Here is a 20,000-nt window from a genome sequence, read left to right on the forward strand (position 1 = left end):
ATTAAATGATAGATAAAGCAGATGTTGAGACATCAAATCCTTAGCTGCTCCTGATAATTTTCTTCTATTATACAAAGAAAAGTCATCTGTGTTTGTGTGTTTGTATGTCTGCGAAAAACTTTTGTTATCTGCATCCGACCTAGTTGAAACCGGTACCATCTGAAAGGGCAATGCCTCGGATGCATAATATGTGAAAATTAGGCAATGAGAATTATTCTGTTGTGGTCAACTGGACCACTTTTGGAATGGGGTCCATTTTTTTGTGTCACTCTTTTTTCAAGTCACACATGCATATCAAACTAAAATTATGGTTAAAAAGCTTATTTTGCAGCACCATAACTTTATAACCACTCGTGGTCGTGGTGGCAAAAGTGTTTCCTGTAAGCTTTGTCCTCTTCCTATTTTTGCGTTCACGTTCGAGCCTCGACATCGCGACTCATTTTCTTTTTAGTCGCATGGGCATTCTCTGCTATTTTGATTGAAAAACAGTTGCTTTTATTTATTTATTTGTGTGTGTGTGTGTGTGGGGGGGGTCCAGCGCACGGGCAAAAAAAATTGCTCAATATCCAGAGAATAGCTTCTCTTAATATCACTTCTGCCAAAATATCTGGTGTGGAGGTTGTCACTTACTTTTTTTGGGGGGGTGGGGGGCGATTACATTTTCATGTTTTTATCCATTCTTTATTTTCGAAATTGCTGTAGAGGTAATAATGAAAAACTGCTCAATACCCTTAGTATAATAGAACTTCATGTCGACTCGGACAACGACGGGTATCCATGCTAGTCTATTGTATAAATCTTAGTCGTATGTGTGTTTGTGTGTATGTATGTCTGTATTTCCGCTAAAAAACTTTTGTCATCCACATTGTACAGGTATGAACGTGGTAATCAGTCGAAAGAACGATCTCTAGGACGCATATTATCGAATTTAAAAAAAAAAATCGTCAATTATTTTGTGTAAAAACGTCGTTTTGTATGAAGTGGGGGTCAAATAAAAATCTTGCTTTCGACGCGATTTGAAAACCGCGAATGCACAAATCATCAATACATACTTTCATTTATAATAGATAAATTTGCAATGTTATAAAAATGTGTTCTTGTGGGCCCATCGATGCAGGCATTCGGTTACTAACTACAGTTATGCCGGTTCGCACCCTTTTTTTTTCTTTTTTGCTTACAAAATTTTGCTTTCGGGTTCGCTCCTAGCTGATGGATCCCAAGTCCCGTTTTCTTTTTCTTTTTCTTTTTTTTTTTTTTTTTTTACGACCGGGCAACTCTCATACGTTGTCACAATTTTTTTTGCCCCCTCCCCGATGTCATAATTTTTTTACGACCAGATAACGTGCCCCTCTCCATCTGCTAGTTGAAAGTTGAAATAATTTTCTCAACCATCCGAGAATGTGAATACTGTTGTGTACATTTGGTCTTTGTTAATTTTGCAGTCACAATATTATTCTCAAACTTTACAAAATTGCCAACCTTTTTGATTATTAGTTTACATTATTTTAAATCTTTTTATTTTTTGTTTCTGTGATTTATAACTTATGCCCCTTTTTGCATTATTTGTTGTACTCACAATACACAATGCTAAACAGACTTACACGCAATACACAAAACAATAAACCGGTTTGTATTACTGTACACATAGATTCGAAAAAGTTGTCAAAAAACAAATATATAACAAATTAATGTTATCAAAGGCAAGATAAGTTACTTTTCTACCTAACTGGATATGTTTTCAGTGTTTTTATTTAATGTAACATGTTTATTCAGCTCGAAAAACATACTGTGTTTACCGATGTATTGGAAAATTCAAAATGGCGCCCGACTCTCTCTTTAACATGGTAAGTTTGGGAAAAGGTGCTATAAATATAAAACTAGACAAAATACTGTTAGAAACTTGCTCAATATATATTACTGTGACATAGGTTGACATATATTCGGTGTTTTTTTTAATAGTATTTTGTCTAGTTTTCCCCGAACTTACCGTGTCAAAGAGAGAGTCGGGCGCCATTTTTAATTTTCCAATACATGGGTAAACAATGTATGTTTTTTCGAGCTGAATAAACATGTTACATTGGATAAAAACACGAAAAATATATCCAGTTTGGTAGAAAAGTAACTTATCTTGCCTTTGATAACATTTATTTGTTATATATTTGTTTTTTGACAACTTTTTTGAATCTATGTGTACAGTAATACAAACCCCAATAAACCCATATATAACTCTAACGATCTCAACACAAAATTGATACTAATAAAGAACATATGTAATCCTGGATTCCGTTTATTAATTGATAAACAAAACAGTTGTAAAGTACTTCATTACTTATTATTATAAGCCAATTTAAGTTTAGATGACCAGCGAAATGCTGTTCCAAACAAAACAGCAATTTGAATCGTAAAAGCTTGCAGACAAAAGCCGAAGATTTCCTTTTCGCGTGAACACGAAAAATTATGGGTAGAAATTTAAAATTATTATATTTTATAGAGTGATTCCGGTTTCTGATTGGTTGGTAGCAGAGCATGGTTCCATCTGATTGGTCAGTTCCTATCATTCATGTTATGTCTCCCTTTGACTGATAAAGGCTTTTTTTTTTAAATGTCATTTTTTCCAAAAATAGCAGTTACCTCCCTTTCTGAATTAATTATAAATTTAAGTTTAAAAATAGCGTTTCCAACGATAATGAACTGGCAATTATAAATTCATCAGCGTTTCATTTAAAATGATATAAATAATTATTTCAACCATTAAGAGTCAACTTTTAACAGCATGCCAAGAAATGGATGGACTAAAATAAGAACTAACTTTAAAAACGGGCGGAAAAAATGCATATATATATTTTTTTATTAGAAATATTAAAAATATTTTTTCTTAACTTTGCTTTTCCATCCTATTTTATTTTTATTTTATTTAACAACAGAAAAATTAATTTCTTTATTATTTTAAAAAATTTTTCCAGGAATATCTGCCTTAATACAAAAATGCTAGTTTATTTTGGTGTCTTGCCCACCCCCGCATTTTTTTTTTTTTTGCTAATTGGGAGACTTTGTTTAAATATACAAAAAAATCTTTTTATAAAATTATTGTTCAAGACATATTGTCTATTTCAATAAAACATCGTTTCCAAAACGCTCGTATAAACTATTATCTTGTTGGTTTTTACCTTTTGAAACTGATTTTCAATTAAAAAATTACGAATCATTTTACTCAATATTAAGATAGCTCTAGATATCTATGCCTATCGAGCTTATTAAAGATATACATTACAACGAACACTGTTTTTATTTTAATAGTATTTAGTACATTTACTAATACATTAAAATAAACTCTGCTCGTTAGACTCTAGGTCTAATTCCCCCCAAATTTTATATATAGAGAGGCAGATAGATAGATTGATAGATAGATAGATAGCGAGAGAGATGTTGTTTGTTTGTTTTTGTTAGCGATAATTATTGAATGAATTCAATTATTTATATAAAAGTGCATTTTTACCTAAATGCGAGTTGGGAATAATTTTCCCTTTTACCAATCTGGTACCCCCAAATGGGGAGCGGTATATGTATTATTTTTAAAATATAATTATCCACTGACACGTGTTTCGTTGTCTATGACTCATAAGAGTGGCTGAATCTAAAGAGATTCGGAATCGGGAGCCAGTGATGAACAGCCTAATGTTAACGAGCATCTCTCCCCCCCTCTCTGGCTTTCTTACTCTTTCTGTTTTCTCTCTCTGTGTCTCTATAAGAGAATAGAGAAGGAGAGAGGGAGAGAGAGAGAGAGAGGTGAGTAAACGTGGAGGTAGACACGTTTACCAGAACCAAAGGTCAGCTGACCAAATTACGTATGTGTGACGTGGTTGGCTAGATCTGTGAGATTTGATTTGAGCTTTGAAGAAGATGGACGTTTTTCCGTGGTCTCCCCCTCTTAACTGGGGAGGGGGGAGACGAACGCTGACGTGTGTGAAGAAGAACTAACACAAGCCGATTTCACTTCCACTTCTGCAGGACCTCTGGGGAAAGTGAAATAAAAAACTATAAAACACATTCATCGTCTTGGAGTGATAAATCTTCGTCAAACAGGTATCAAGTCTCCCTCCAGGATGAGAAATTTCCAGATGATCCGTTTTGAAGAAGCAGAGGTAGGTTCAGAAATTACATGTCACACACACGATTCCCTTTATGATAATCAAACACACAACCATTTATATTAGAGACAATCACACGGAATCTTTGATGTTATATAGTGTATACACCCAAACGTAAAAAAGTGCCCCTCAATGATTTAAATGGCGCCCCTAAATGAAGAACTCTATATAACATATTCAAATGTAACGAAAGCTCAATTTGGTACCCCTCAAGGATAACCTCGATGATAACGAATATATAACACTAAGCCTCTTCCGCGTTTTTACATAGATCTTGTTTGTTTGTTTGTTTTTGGTAGCGATACTTATTGAATGAATTCAATTATTTATATGGAAGTGCATTTTTACCTAAATGCGAGTTGGGAATAATTTTCCCTTTGACCATCTTCCAATGTTGTGTAATCACACCCTCATAGGGATACCAAAAATATTACCACAATCATATTGCATAATCAATTATATAAGGGAGCCAGATGTCAGTGAAAGAGATTCGTATCATCAATCTCCCCCTTGTGTCGTTCCGTAGAACGTATCGACCTGCAATGTCAAGTGCAACACACAGAAGTTAATAGACTAATAAAAATGCTGGTAATAGCTGACAATTAACACAAAACCGATATTAATAAATAACACATGTGGACACTGTTTGCTTTTTATTAAATAATAGATACAGCAGATGTTGAGACATCAAATCCTTAGCTGCTCCTGATAATTCAATTTAAAGGTCAAAGTTGAATCCACTTACTCAGCCATCTTACAGCTGCGCATGTGAATACTGTTTACTAATTGGTATATATAAATCATTAACATAATCAGTCCTTTCCATATCAGAGTGTACAAGAAAGAACATGAAAAAAATATATATATTAAGATCTGAAATGCTAATTAGTTTTTTTTTTTTTTACATAGGCATCACCACATTATCAAGGCCCAGAGGCCAATTAAGGATAAGGGTTAAAGAGTGTACAGTAGAAATTGGAAAATATAGTAATCATTAGTAATGAAAATTTGGTAAATTTGATAACTTATATGGAACGGCTCATCAAGAACTTATTTACTTTAGACTTGAACACAACCATATTGTAGTCAGCCGGAAAGCAGGAAAACGGAAGACAATTCCACAGGCGTGCAGTTCTAAGAAAGAAGCTTTGTTCATGGAATCTACGTTTAGGTTTAGGCACAGATAAAGAGTGGGGGGGATTATTGATAGTGTTTACAGCTAGACGACTGTTTCTTGTGAAAGTTTGGTGAGGGGGGACCATAGATTGAAGCTCAGTCGAACGCTTTCCATGAAAATAACGATACATCAGAGACAAACTCGCAACATCTCTTCTGTGAGATAGAGGTTGCAAGGAGGAGAAAAGGACATCTCCTACGAGGCTACGAAGTCTATTTTGAACTCTATCAAGGCAGGACAAGTCCTTTCTAGCAGCTCCTGCCCAGATGTGGCAACAGTATTCCATTCTTGGACGTACCTGGCTCTTATATAGATAGAGAATAGCATCAGCAGTGAGATATCTACCGGATCGATAGAAAGATCCCACCATTTTTCCAGCGGCTTTGGCAACAGATTTGATGTACGTGTTCCATTTAAGATCAGGAGTAATGGTCAAGCCCAGAAGCTTGTCAAAACTTGAGGCCTCCTGAAGACGAGAGCCATTCATTTCAATTGATGCCAAATGTGGATTAGAATGTTGATGATGTAAAGAGAGAAGCTTGGTTTTAGATGCATTAAAAGTAACCAGCCACTAAGAAGTCAAGGTGATTCTAATTGTAACTGAAATGCTTGTGACCATCACGAAAAATTACTATAAATGGAGACAATTTTTTTTCTAATTTGACAAATGCTTGTCTGTTAAACACGGCGAAAGTATTACGATACAGATTGGTGGTCTAAAGTTAAGGCCGTTGATTTGATATGCAAGAAAACACAATCCAACTAAAAACATCTAAAAGTTGAGACTACTACTACTACTACTACTACTACTACTACTACTACTACTACCAAGAAAGAGAAGTCCTGTTAAATCGTAGACTTTATTATTATTATTATTATTATTATTATTATTATTATTATTATTGTTATATTATTGTTATTATCATTGCTTTTGTTATTATTATTATTGTTATTCTTATTGTTATTATTATCTATATATTAATTTGCTTGTCCGTACGGTGTCACGTCATCATCATCGCAAACATTAATTAATGAAACGCGTCATCATCATCGCAAACATTAATTAATATGAATTATCTCCCTTTATTGTTCACTCTTTATTAGTTAAAAAATCATTAACCTCTTTTATTTTCCAAAAGTTCCCGAACACCAACAACAATATATATATACACACACACATATATATATATATATATATATTTTTTTTTTTTTTATTCAATTTTCACCCCAAACAAGGCACAGTGCCACTTTGAAGCAGGGGGCTACTATTAGGGAATTAATTAGCGGGGTCATTATGAAGGGAGAAGAGTAGAAAGATGTTTGTTAACATTACACTTGAACTTCTGCATATCATTGCAGTTGGGAAAGCAGAATCCCGGAAGGGAGTTCCAAAGACCCGCAGTTCTGGGGAAGAAACTATTGGAGTAAAAGGCTTTCTTGCACCTAGGGATCTCCACTGTAAAGAGATGAGACTTAGTAGCTTGTCGGGTTTGTCGGGGGTAGTTACGTCGGGGAGGTACAAGTGTTTGCAGTTCGTCAGAGCATTCACCATTAAAGTATTTGTAGAACAGGCAGAGGGATGCAACATCTCGTCGATGGGACAGAGGTTGAAGCCCAGATGACAGTTCAGGACCTATCAGGTTTGCGACTCTTTTTTGAACCCTGTCCAGGAGCGAGAGACAAGCAGCAGATGCACCAGCCCAGATGTGACAACAGTACTCCATACATGGGCGAATGGTTGCCTTATAGAGGTATAGGATACTGGCAGGCGTAAGTAGTTTTCTAGCACGGTAGAGGGAGCCAACCTTCCTTGCAGCAGCCTTGGCAATGCTCTCAATGTATCTATTCCAGTTCATATTCCCTGTAAACGTTAGGCCGAGGAGTTTAAAAGAAGTACTTTCAGGCAATGTGTTCTTGGCCATTGCTATTGGTGGTAGAGAAGGTTTCTTGTAGTTATTGAAGGAAACAAGCTTAGTCTTAGCAGCATTGAATGAGACCAACCATTTTTGTCCCCATTCCACTACGGATTGGAGGTCATCCTCTAGTGTTTCTGCCATTTTCTTGGATATGTGTTCATTTGTTTTACCCTCATATCTGTTATAGAGAGTGGTGTCATCGGCAAATATACCCATCTCCGAAACAATATTATCAGGGAGGTCGTTTATAAATATCAGGAACAATAGAGGTCCAAGGATAGACCCCTGAGGCACTCCCGCATTTATGTCATATTGTTTGGATGTACGTCCGTCGAGGACAACTTTGATTTTTCTATTACTTAAGAAGGATTTAATTACGTTATGAATTCTTCCAGTGATTCCATATGATCTAATTTTCCTTAGAAGACCATCGTGCCATACCCTGTCAAAAGCCTTAGATATATCAAGGGCCACCGCTCTACCCTCCCCTGTTTTATCCAATGAACGGTATATACGTTCAGAAACTACAGTTAAGATATCTGCTGTTGAACGGGCTTGCCTGAATCCATATTGTTTGTCAGTCAAGAGTTTAGCAGCTGTTAGGTGCTGGACTAGGGCTTTATTAACTAAGGACTCAAATATTTTGGCGAAAAGCGGGAGGAGGCTAATGGGGCGATAATTTAGTGGGTCAGTTCTTTCACCAGAATTCTTGAAGACTGGTACCACAGAGGCGGTTTTCCAGCAGTCGGGAAAACAAGATTCGTTAAGGCATTTATTGTAAAGTTTGGACAGAACTGGAGCAACCTCGGCAGAGCATTTTTTTAATAGCACAGCCGGGATGAGATCTGGTCCACATGCTTTAGAGGTGTCTAGGTTTTTTATAATAGCATGTACCTGAGAAGGGGTGATTTTCAAGTCGTCAAGTGTGGCGTCTGTTCGCAGAGGAAAATCAGGGAGTGAGTGGTGTACCGAGTTCAGTGTGGAGTTTGAGGCAAACCGACTGGCAAGCAGATTAGCCTTGTCAGTTGCCGTGCAAGCAACCTCATGATTGTTTGTTAGTGGGGGAATAATTGACTGTCCATTATTAACTACGCTGTTGTAGATTTTCCAAAAATCCCGGGTTCCTAATTTCTGTGCTTCGATGCGCTTTCTGGTGGTTTCAGAGTAATCTGACTTAGCTGTGTCTATCACTCTCTTACAATTATTTCTAGCTTCTATAAACTTCTGTTTATTTGAGCTGGACTTATGTCGGTTGAATCTGCGGAACGCATGCTGCCTTTGACAAATGGCAGCTGCACAAGCAGAAGTAAACCATTGGGGGAGTGGGGCTTGCTATAGTATTTCCGTGCGGGAACATGTGCTTCAATAGCAGTTTTGAACCATTCAGTTGTCTCATTTGCACACTGTTCCGCTGGAAGAGTAAAGATATTTTGCCATGGGGCATCTCTGATGAGCTCCCTGATGGCTTCCCAATCAGCCTTTTTGTAATACCTCGTTGTTTTGAGTAGTGGGTCTTCAGTTTTAGGGCGAGAATTTAGGCTGATTTCTACCATTATCACAGCGTGATCAGCATTCCCGAGTGGGCTATGGGCATTTGTTGTACAGTCATTGGGAACTGTTGTCAGAAAGAGATCTAGAAGTGAGGCATGTTGATCGTGCTGGTCTGGGAAACGTGTCGGAAATGTAACCATCTGAGATAGGGAAATATATATATATATATTTATATATATATATATATATATATATATATATATATATATATATATTAAGTAATGTGATTTATAATTTAAAAATTTAAAAAAATTTTAAAATTTAAAAACCAAAATTTAATTAAATTAAAAATCAGTTTCATAAGAAGGAACAACAACAAAGTCAATTATCTGTACGATCGTTTCGGAAATCCGTGCTTTTTATTTGTGGTATACATGAAGTCACGTAGAACAATTATACATAGTTTTTTTGGTAAGCACGGTCTCCTCATCAGCAAATTTAGGAGGATTTCTATTGAATTGAAAAGACACCAATAATAAACCTAGCATTAAAAGTAAGGCAGATGAATCTTTTAGTTTTTCTTTTTTTTGAAATCAGGAACTGTATTTAAAGTAGTCATTTAGATGTTTGCTATAGCTTTTTATTTTATTGAATTTTATTTCTATTCAATAGAAATCGTCCTAAATTTGCTGATGAGGAGACCGTGCTTACCAAAAAAACTATGTATAATTGTTCTACGTGACTTCATGTATACCACAAATAAAAAGCACGGATTTCCGAAACGATCGTACAGATAATTGACTTTGTTGTTGTTCCTTCTTATGAAACTGATTTTTAATTTAATTAAATTTTGATTTTTAAATTTTAAAATTTTTTAAAATTTTTAAATTATAAATCACATTACTTAATATTGAATTAGCTCTAGGACATTTAACTATCGAGCTTATTATATATCTAAATTACAATGAGCATTTCCTGTATTTTAATTAAACTAGTAATTTCACTATTACATTAAAATACACTTAGCTCTTTAGACTATTATTCTAATCTCCTTTAAATTATATATATATATATATATATATATATATATATATATATATATATATATATATATATATAAAATTAACTTGGATGTAAACATGATTTGGAAAAATTTTTTTTTTTAAATTGCTTTCCTTATATTTAAAATTCATAATTTGATGAAAAAGTAGTGTACCGTTTGTTTAACTTTACTTAATTATATAACATTGACATAAATTTGATAGGTACAACCTACCTCACATCATTTTGATTACCAAAAAATCAAAATTTAACTGTACTTCGTAAGATTTACAGAAACACTTCATTTTATATGCATGTAATACACAAGAATCTGAATATTATAACAGATTACAATGTTTTTATGGAAAAAACGTTTGTACAGAAAATTCAAAGTGTTCTATTTATATTATCAGGAAGTTGTGATGCATTAATTGAAATCTATATCAATAATGAGACTTAAAAAATATTTGTGAATTTTCAAATCTTCATTGAATAAAATTCAAAATAAATAGAAAAGTCTATTGCATACGTAAAAGTTGACGGTTGCTTATTTAACTTCATTAAAAGCTATCAAAGTCAACCAAGAGCTGCTCAATATTCTGGCTTAATGGATCATTTAGCAAGGAAATAAGATGGCGATTCTGGTGTACCAGTTATTCTACCATCTTCATTTACAGGAAGTCCTAGGAATCTTCAACAACTGTATCAAGATGCAATGGCAGTTTTCTGTAAATATGGAAAGCCAGACATATTCCTTACCTATACATGTAATCCAAGATGTCCTGAAATATTAAACAACTTGGGGTCATAAGAACTTGCACAAAATCGATGTCAACAATGTCACACAGTTTTTTTTTAAATTCACAGTCTGACTCCCCAGAACCTGCTGACTAACCACTATTCTCACTCCAAGCAACTGATCGACGTCCCTGTCACCGCCTCAATCATCACCAGCACTTCCTGACAATATCAACAGCATCAGTTACGATCGCATTGACCTTCAATAAAAGTTTAAACTGAAGTTCTTTGTTCTACTTGCTTCCATACGTTCATTTTTGTAATATAACAATAAGGAATTTCTTGCTGATGTGTTTTAAAAGATTTTAACTACCGTGGAATTTCCACGGGCCGTGCTAGTCTATATATTAATTTGCTTGTCCGTACGGTGTCACGTCATCATCATCGCAAACATTAATTAATGAAACGCGTCATCATCATCGCAAACATTAATTAATGTGAATTATCTCCCTTTGTTGCTCAATCTTTATTAATTAAAAATCATTAAACCCTTTTATTTCCCAATACATCCCCCCAATAATATATATATATATATATATATATATATATATATATATATATATATATATATATATATATATGAACTGTCAATTTATGGTTCCGGATTATTTTAAAGACAATTATGCATAGAAGGTATCGTTCCACAGTTTAAATAGTATAGTATTTTACTTACATTTTTAACGATGTCTTCTGTTTATTATTGTAGTGAATACGGAACGCTTATTTTATTTTATTCAATAATAAATATATTTTTTACATTTAACGCCACGTGTTCGTTTTTTTTTATTGTGCTACTTTATCTTTTTTTATAATTTTATTTTCTTTTGAGTGAGCCTTACATAACAAAAAATATGTTTAGAAATAAATGTTACAAAAGTAAAAAATGACTTTATTAAATAAATCACCAAAGTCACCATTCGCAAATACACTGAGTAACACAGTCAAAACATATTTTACGTCTTGTTCTGTTTTGTTTTTGTTTTACGGCATATCAATCCTTTTTCGTGTTATTTAATGCTGAATCGAGTAATTTTGTAACATTTATACAGCTTCACGTTGTTTACATAGTTATTATTTATGTTTTCTTCGTTTTATTTTGCTTCTTTTACAGGCAGTCATCATCTTCTAATGCCCACCGACAGGGCATACATATTTAAATACTATAAACAATGGACACAACAATATTTTTTTAATATTTGTTTCATTACTTACGATTTAATTTATTTAAAGAAATATTTATTTCCTATTAAAAATTTACAGTATATTTTATTTAACTAAAGAATTTTTCCATTATTTTTATTACATTGTTAGGTGAAGTTTCAGAATAGTTAAAACCATATTAAACCATATTAAGAATGGCTTTCAGCATGATTCTTACAATAGCGGTATCAAATATTTTTTTCCTTCTTTTAAAACAAATTATTAAAAAAAGATACAAGACCATTACATTTTTTTTTTCATTAAATCGCTATTTAGGTGAAGGTCCAAAATAGTTAACCCTTCTCTCCATAACCGTTTTTTTATGCAGTAAAATACTTTGTTTCAATAATTATGGTTTAAATAAATATTTATTCCTTATGAAAAGATTTACAGAATGTTTTATTTAACTGAAGAAATATTTATTGTTCATACATATATTTTCCCTTATTTTTTACATTGTTAAGTGTAGTTTCAGAATAGTTAACCCCCCCGTATTAAGAATGGCTTTCAGAAAGATTATTACAATGATGCTATCAAAGTTTATTGCTCAATATTCTGGCTTAATGGATCATTTAGCAAGGAATGAAGATGGTTATTCTGGTGTACCAGTTATTCTACCATCTACATTTACAGGAAGTCCTAGGAATCTACAACGGCTTTATCAAGATGCAATGACAGTTTTCTGTGACCTATTTATTACTCACACGTGTAATCCAAAATGTCCTGAAATATTAAACAACTTGGGGTCATAAGAACTTTCACAAAATCGATGTCAACAATGTCACAGTTTTTTTAAATTCACAGTCTGACTCCAAAAAACCTGCTGACTGACGACTAATCTCACTCCAAGCAGCTGATCGACGTCCCTGTCACCACCTCAATCATCACCAGCACTTCCTGACAATATTAACAGCATCAGTTACGATCGCATTGACCTTCAACTACCGTGGATTTCCACGGGTCCTGCTAGTTATTATTATTATTGTTATATTATTGTTATTATTATTATTGCTTTTGTTATTCTTATTATTATTATTGTTATTGTTATTATCATTATTGTTGTTATTGTTATTATTATTATTATTGTTATTATTATTATTATTATTATTGTTATTATTATTGTTATTATTATTATTGTTATTATTATTATTGTTATTATTGTTATTATTATTATTGTTATTCTTGTTGTTATTATTATTGTTATTGTTATTATTATTATTGTTATTGTTATTATTATTATTATTATTATTGTTATTATTATTATTGTTATTATTGTTATTATTATTGTTGTTATTATTATCATTAGTATTGTTATTATTATTATTGTTATTATTATCATTGTTGTTATTATTATTATTGTTATTATTATTGTTATTATTGTTATTATTATTATTATTATTATTGTTATTATTGTTATTATTATTGTTATTATTATTATTGTTATTATTATTATTGTTGTTATTATCATTATTATTATTATTGTTATTATTATTGTTATTATTATTATTGTTATTATTACCATTATTATTGTTATTATAGTTATTATTATTGTTGTTATTATTATTATTGTTATTATTATTGTTGTTGTTATTATTATTATTATTGTTATTATTATTATTGTTGTTATTATTATTGTTGTTATTATTATTGTTGTTATTATTATTATTGTTATTATTATTATTATTATTATTATTATTGTTATTATTATTATTGTTATTATTATTATTGTTGTTATTATTATTATTATTATTGTTATAATAATAATAATAATAATAATAATAATAATAATAATAATAATAATAATAATAATAACCGAGAAAGAAAAGCCCTGTCAAATCGTAGATTTTGCTGTTCCAGTTGACCGCAGGGTGAATATCAAAGAAAAGGAGAAACGGAGCAAATACACAGAGCTAGCCAAAAATCTGAAGGGGGTATGGAAGATGAAGAAAATCAAAACAATACCTATAATAGTAGGAGCACTAGGAACAATCCCCAAAAACTTTGTAAAAAAAATGGGAGAAATGGATGCAAAGGAATAACTGAAAAAATACAACGATAATGAAATCAGCTGAAATATTAAGAAAACCCCTTGAATGTTGAAACTAACACACAGCAGCAACAAGTGCGAGCCAGACAAACTGCTGCAAAGGCAAACCATGAAACACTACATGGAACCAAGAACATTGAAGTCGCATATCTAAAAGTTCTCTAACCCAACGCCACTCCCATCCTCTCATTGCCATATCACTCCGCCTCCAAAGAGTAAGACCAAATAACCAAGTAGAGTCAACGAGGAAGGAAAGACCAATGAACTGACCAGGCCTCCGCCGGATAAATGCGGAGAGAACTGAGACCTTCGGGAGGCTTATTGCCACTCAAATTCCAGCGAATCCAGTAGCCGCTGTCTTCGAGAAATCAATTGCAAGCAGCTGTTGCGATAATTATTGTTGTTAAAAAAGGAGTCGAGCTATTACTCGTCTGTTCCTTGCGACGTAGACTGCATACAACGTGTAGGTTTCTCCATCTTGTTTTTTTCTCTTCTCTCCCCTCTTATTTTTTTACATCATCATCATCATCATCATCATCATCATCATCATAATCATCATCGTTACGTTGTGTGTGTATATGTTGGTTGGTTGGTTGTTTTTGTTTTACAGCATATCTACCCTTTTCGGGTTATTTAATGCCGAATCCAAAGATTTTGAAGAAAACATTTTTTTAATAGAATATATTCGTTGTTTTCAAGTCGGTTTCTATTTCTCATAGTTGGAGCCCTAACAAGTACTACCACTCCGGGTCAGAGTGGACCTGGGAGCAGTGGTAATTAAAGGGTGGCTCCACACTTTCCAAAGCCCGCAAGCTAGGGCCTCACCACTGGATATAGTTTAAGGTCATGTGTGTATATGAATATATTCCCTAATGACGTACATGTTGAATAGTGGGGTTTATATTTTATCTGTATATTCATGTATGTGTAAATGCGTGTGTATATTAAATATATACATATATATATATATATATATATATATATATATACGTCGTATCATTTAGTTGATCGTCTAGTGTGTATATTCTTCTTCTTCTTCTTTTTCTTCTTCTTCTTCCGTTTCCTCGTCCTTTCCCCTTCTTCTTTTTCTTCCATTCTCGTTCTTCTTCTTTTTTTTCTTTTTTCTTTCCTCAGCCTTACTCCTTCTTCTTCTTCATGTTTTTCCTCCTCCTTTTCCCTTCTTCTTCTTCTTCTTCTTCTTCTTCTTCTACTCTTTCCTCCGCCTTTCTTTTTCTTCTTTCCATTTTTATTCTTCTTGTTCTTCCTTTTCCATTTTTCATCTTTTTCATTCTTATTCATATGTTTCTGCTTCTTCTTCTTTTCTTCTTCTTCTTCTTCTTCTTCTTCTTCTTCTTCTTCTTATTATTATTATTATTATGCTCCATCATTCCTCCCACTCTCCAACCCCACATCAACTTTTTCACTATCAATAACAATCTCACTTTGCAAACGCCTTTCTTAATCAACAATAAACAAAAGTCCAACCACTTATTTCCAAAATGATTTTCAAACTCCTTTCCCCACTTCATTCCGATGTTTATTTTTCATTTTTTTAATTTTTCTTTACTGAAACATTTATAAATTCTAATCTATGAACGTCTACGAAATGCCATAAATTTCAGTTGAGATATTTTTTTTTCATTTTATGATTTCTTCGGATTCATTTTCTTACGCTCCGACACTAAAAACAGAACCATTTTCTCATTTATTTTTCTGTTGCAATCTGTTTCTTTATTGGAACCGAGAAGGAATCAAACAGTCCACAAGCAAAATCTTCATCTACTACTATGTGTGTGTGTGTATGTATGTGTGTGTGTCTTTGTGTGTGTGTGTGTGTCTTCGCGTGTATGTGTGTGTCTTTGTGTGTGCGCGTATGTGTGTGTAGGTGTGTGTGTATATGTGTGTCTTTGTGTGTGTGTATGTGTGTGTCTTTGTGTGTGTGTATGTGTGTATGTGTGTGTGTGTCTTTGTGTGTGTGTAGGTATGTGTGTGTATGTGTGTGTATGTATGTGTGTCTTTGTGTGTGTGTATGTGTGTGTATGTGTGTGTGTATATTTGTGTGTATTTGTGTGTGTCTTTGTGTGTATGTGTGTGTGTCTTTGTGTGTGTGTCTGTATGTATGTTTGTCTTTGTGTGTGTATGTGTGTGTGTCTGTGTGTGTCTTTGTGTGTGTGTCTTTGTGTGTATGTGTGTGTATGTGTCTGTATGTGTCTGTATATGTGTGTCTGTCTCTTTGTGTGTGAGTGTGTGTCTTTGTGTGTGTATGTGTATGTGTGTGTATGTGTGTCTGTATATGTGTGTGCCTATGTCTTTCTGTGTGAGTGTGTATCTTTGTGTGTGTGTCTTTGTGAGTATGTGTGTGTCTTTGTGTGTGTGTCTGTATGTATATGTATGTGTGTGTCTTTGTGTGTGTATGTGTGTGTGTCTCTGTGTGTGTATGTGTGTCTGTATGTGTGTGTCTTCGTGTGTGTGCGTCTTTGTGTGTGAGTTTGTGTATTTGTTTGTGTGTGTCTTTCTGTGTGTTTGTCTTTGTGTGTATGTCTTTGTGTGTGTGTATGTGTATGTGCGTGTGTATGTGTGTGTATGTGTGTGTATGTGTGTGCCTATGTGTCTGTATATGTGTGTCTGTGTCTTTGTGTGTGAGTGTGTGTCTTTGTGTGTGTATGTGTATGTGTGTGTATGTGTGTGTATGTGTGTCTGTATATGTGTGTGCCTGTGTCTTTGTGTGTGAGTGTGTATCTTTGTGTGTGTGTGTCTTTGTATGTGTGTGTCTTTGTGTGTGTGTATGTGTGTGTGCATGTGTGTGTGTCTGTGTGTCTGTATGTGTGTGTCTGTGTCTTTGTGTGTGAGTGTGTGTCTGTGTATCCTTGTGTGTGTCTGTGTGTCTGTATGTGTGTGCGTCTGTGTCTTTGTGTGTCTGTGTGTTTGTGTGTGTATGGGTGTGTCTGCGTGTGTATGTGTGTGTTTGTGTGTGTGAGTTCTTTCCTCATAGGTTCAGGAACGGTTATTAAATATTCTCCATTACGCGGTATAATTCACACAAAAAAAAAACAAAACAAAAAAACAAAACAAACATAATAATGATATCGCCGTTCATCAAATTCCGCCCGTATCTGTTTACAAAATACAACGTAAACCGATATTTGGCTTTCTTCGCTTTTAGGGGGGGGGGGCTGACGTGTGTGAAAATAAGACCTTGAAGTAACCATGCAAGCAAAGACATTCACTTTCTATTCTTCTGCGATCGGCATCTGGAAGGTGAATAAAATAAAAACTATATAAAACCAATTCATCGTCTTGGAGTGAATGAATATTCGTCCAAAACAGGTTTCCAGTCTCTCCTCCAAGAACGAGACGAATTCTAGGTGGACAAGATCAACGACGCATGAAGTTAAGGTATGTCCAAAATACATGTACCACACACACACACATACACACACACACACACACACACAACTGCATATGAAAAATTAGATATGAATATATCACAAATAGATAGCAAAATTTAGACGATCATACAACGTTATCCTTTTATGATAGCAACAATACAATATTCCATTAACCAAATTACTTAGATAAATAATTTTACAGTTTTAACAAAAGGGCAACGAAAATATCTCGTGGTCTCCATCTATGCTAAATGTTCATAGAATGCCTAGCAGCAATATATTACAGGTGAAAGATGCCGCTGTGGAATTTCCACAGATCCCACCTGTATTAATAAGTCCGCTAATTAATATCTTCTCACGTGAAATAGATTTTACATGTGTTTTCATATTTCGGTGTATTACTTGTAAACGTAAATGCATCCTATTCTTGTTTATTTTATTTAGACACAAAATGCATAGTCACAATAAAAGTTTATTTTTAAAAACAAAAAATAATATTCATAAAGTCCATTCTTTCTCTTATTAACGAATCTCGAATCATTCTCTATGATGGGATTAAACGTCGATGGTCACCAAATTCTGCCCAAAATAGTAAGCTTACCTTATGCTAGACACCCCCGCCAAAATATCACATTCACTCCGTGTTTTTTTTTTATTAAGATAATCTCGAACTTGTGTTAAAAATGTTTTTTTTTTGCTTTTGAAACATTGTAGTCTGAAATTTTAGCAAAGTTATTATTCTGTGTTAACCGCCTTAAAATCGTACAAACCTGTTTTCATGCAGTCTGTAGGTCCCTGAGGAGTAAAAAAAAAAAAAATGAAGAAAAAGAAAAGAAAATGACTGCCTTTCTTTTTATATGCTTGCAATATTTTCACCTAATATGCGAAAAAGATGCTTTCGGCTTAAAATTAAAAAAAAACCCCTGATTGAGTTGATTTTTGATTTGGACGTTGGAGAAGAAAGTCTTGTCAGTAGTGTGTCGTGTTTTGGGGTTGAAAGTCTTTGACGGCAGAGTTTTTGATATCAGAGTGTCAAGTTTTGGAGTAGCAAGTTTTTGGCAGCGGTGTCAAATTTTGAGTTAATGAACCTTGCACAGCAGCGTATGGTAAGTCATTTCTAACGTGCAAACCGATTATGTTCGACCTGCTTTCTTACACCGATTGGTAAGTTCGACGATTAATATATCCTTCCTTTAAAGAGTTTTGACATGTGTCTACAAATTCTGGTCTATTACCTGTCAACGTAAATACATTTGTTTTATTTTAGCAAAAATATTTTGCATTTTCAAGTTAAGAAAGGAATAATCATACAGAGTATCCTTTTCCTTGATGTATTATTTGTAAGCGTAAACACATCCTGTTCAAGTTTTATCATTCGATATTTATCCTGTATTTTGTATTTTTTCCTTCCTTTTTTGTTTATTTGTATGAAAACTATAAAAAAACTATATAAAAATTATATAAAAAACTATATACAAAACTATAAAAAACTACATAAAAAACTGGTAAATTATTATTAATAAAACAGTGAGAAAAACGGATTTCACTTCACAATAACAGCTGAGAATATTCTGATTAGTTCTGTGAAATATACACGTCTTCCCACAACACCACCTGAAACATCACGTGGTCAGTTATTTTTAACGCCAAAACCACTTACATCTACTTTCCCACATAAATTGGTAATCCCGTTAATTCATATCTTCTCACTTTAAAGAATTTGGACATGTGCTTGTACATTTTAAGGTATTACTGTGATACTATAAAGTGGACCTGACCTGCACTTTTTTTTACCCAGGCATCACCACATTATCAAGGCCAAGAGGTCACTCAAGGATAAGGGTTAAAGAGTGTACAGTAGACATTGGACAATATTTCCCCCACTCTATGTCTGTGCCCAAATCAAAACGCGGATTCCATGAACAAAGCTTCTTTCTTAGAACTGCACGCCTGTGGAACTCTGTTCCGTCTGCCTGCTTCCCACCGGACTACAACTTGATGTCTTCAAGTCCAATGTTAACAAATTCCTAATGAACCACCCCCTTAAGTAAACACTTCATCAAATCTCCACACTAACGTAATGTACTTGCAATAACCCTTATCCCTGAGTGGCTTCCGGGCCTTGATAAGTGGTGATCACTGTGTAAAAAAAAAAATTAGTAATGAAAATTCGGTAAATTTGATAACTTATATGGAACGACTCATCAAGAACTTATTTACGTTAGACTTGAACACAACCATATTGTAGTCAGCCGGAAAGCAAGAAAACGGAAGATAATTCTACAGGCGTGCAGCTCTAAGAAAGAAGCTTTGTTCATGGAATCTACGTTTAGGTTTAGGCACAGATAAAGAGTGGGGAGGGGAATTATTGATAGTGTTTTCAGCTAGACGAGTGTTTCTTGTGAAAGTTTGGCGAGGAGGGACCATAGACTGAAGATCAGTCGAACCCTTTCCATGAAAATTACGATACATTAGAGACAAACTCGCAACATCTCTTCTGTGAGATAGAGGTTGCAGGGAAGAGAAAATGATATCTCCTACGAGGCTACGAAGTCTATTTGAACTCTATACTTGAGTCACTAAGTGCTGAGAGGGGGGGGCAATAGACAACGACATAGGAAATGTTCTACAATAAACAATAAATAGGAAGTAGCAAACAATGAATCTGTAGGTATTTTTAGATCAAGCTTTTTAGATTTGACAATGACAATAGAAACCTACAGATAAAAAAAGAAGGAGCAGCTCCCGGGTGGCCGGGGCATGGGAGCGACTTCAGATACCAATGGGGAGAAG

This window comes from Euprymna scolopes, chromosome 40 (assembly GCF_053919585.1).
Source record: "Euprymna scolopes isolate OS-2025 chromosome 40, ASM5391958v1, whole genome shotgun sequence".
In the NCBI taxonomy this organism is placed as follows: Eukaryota; Metazoa; Mollusca; class Cephalopoda; order Sepiida; family Sepiolidae; genus Euprymna; species Euprymna scolopes.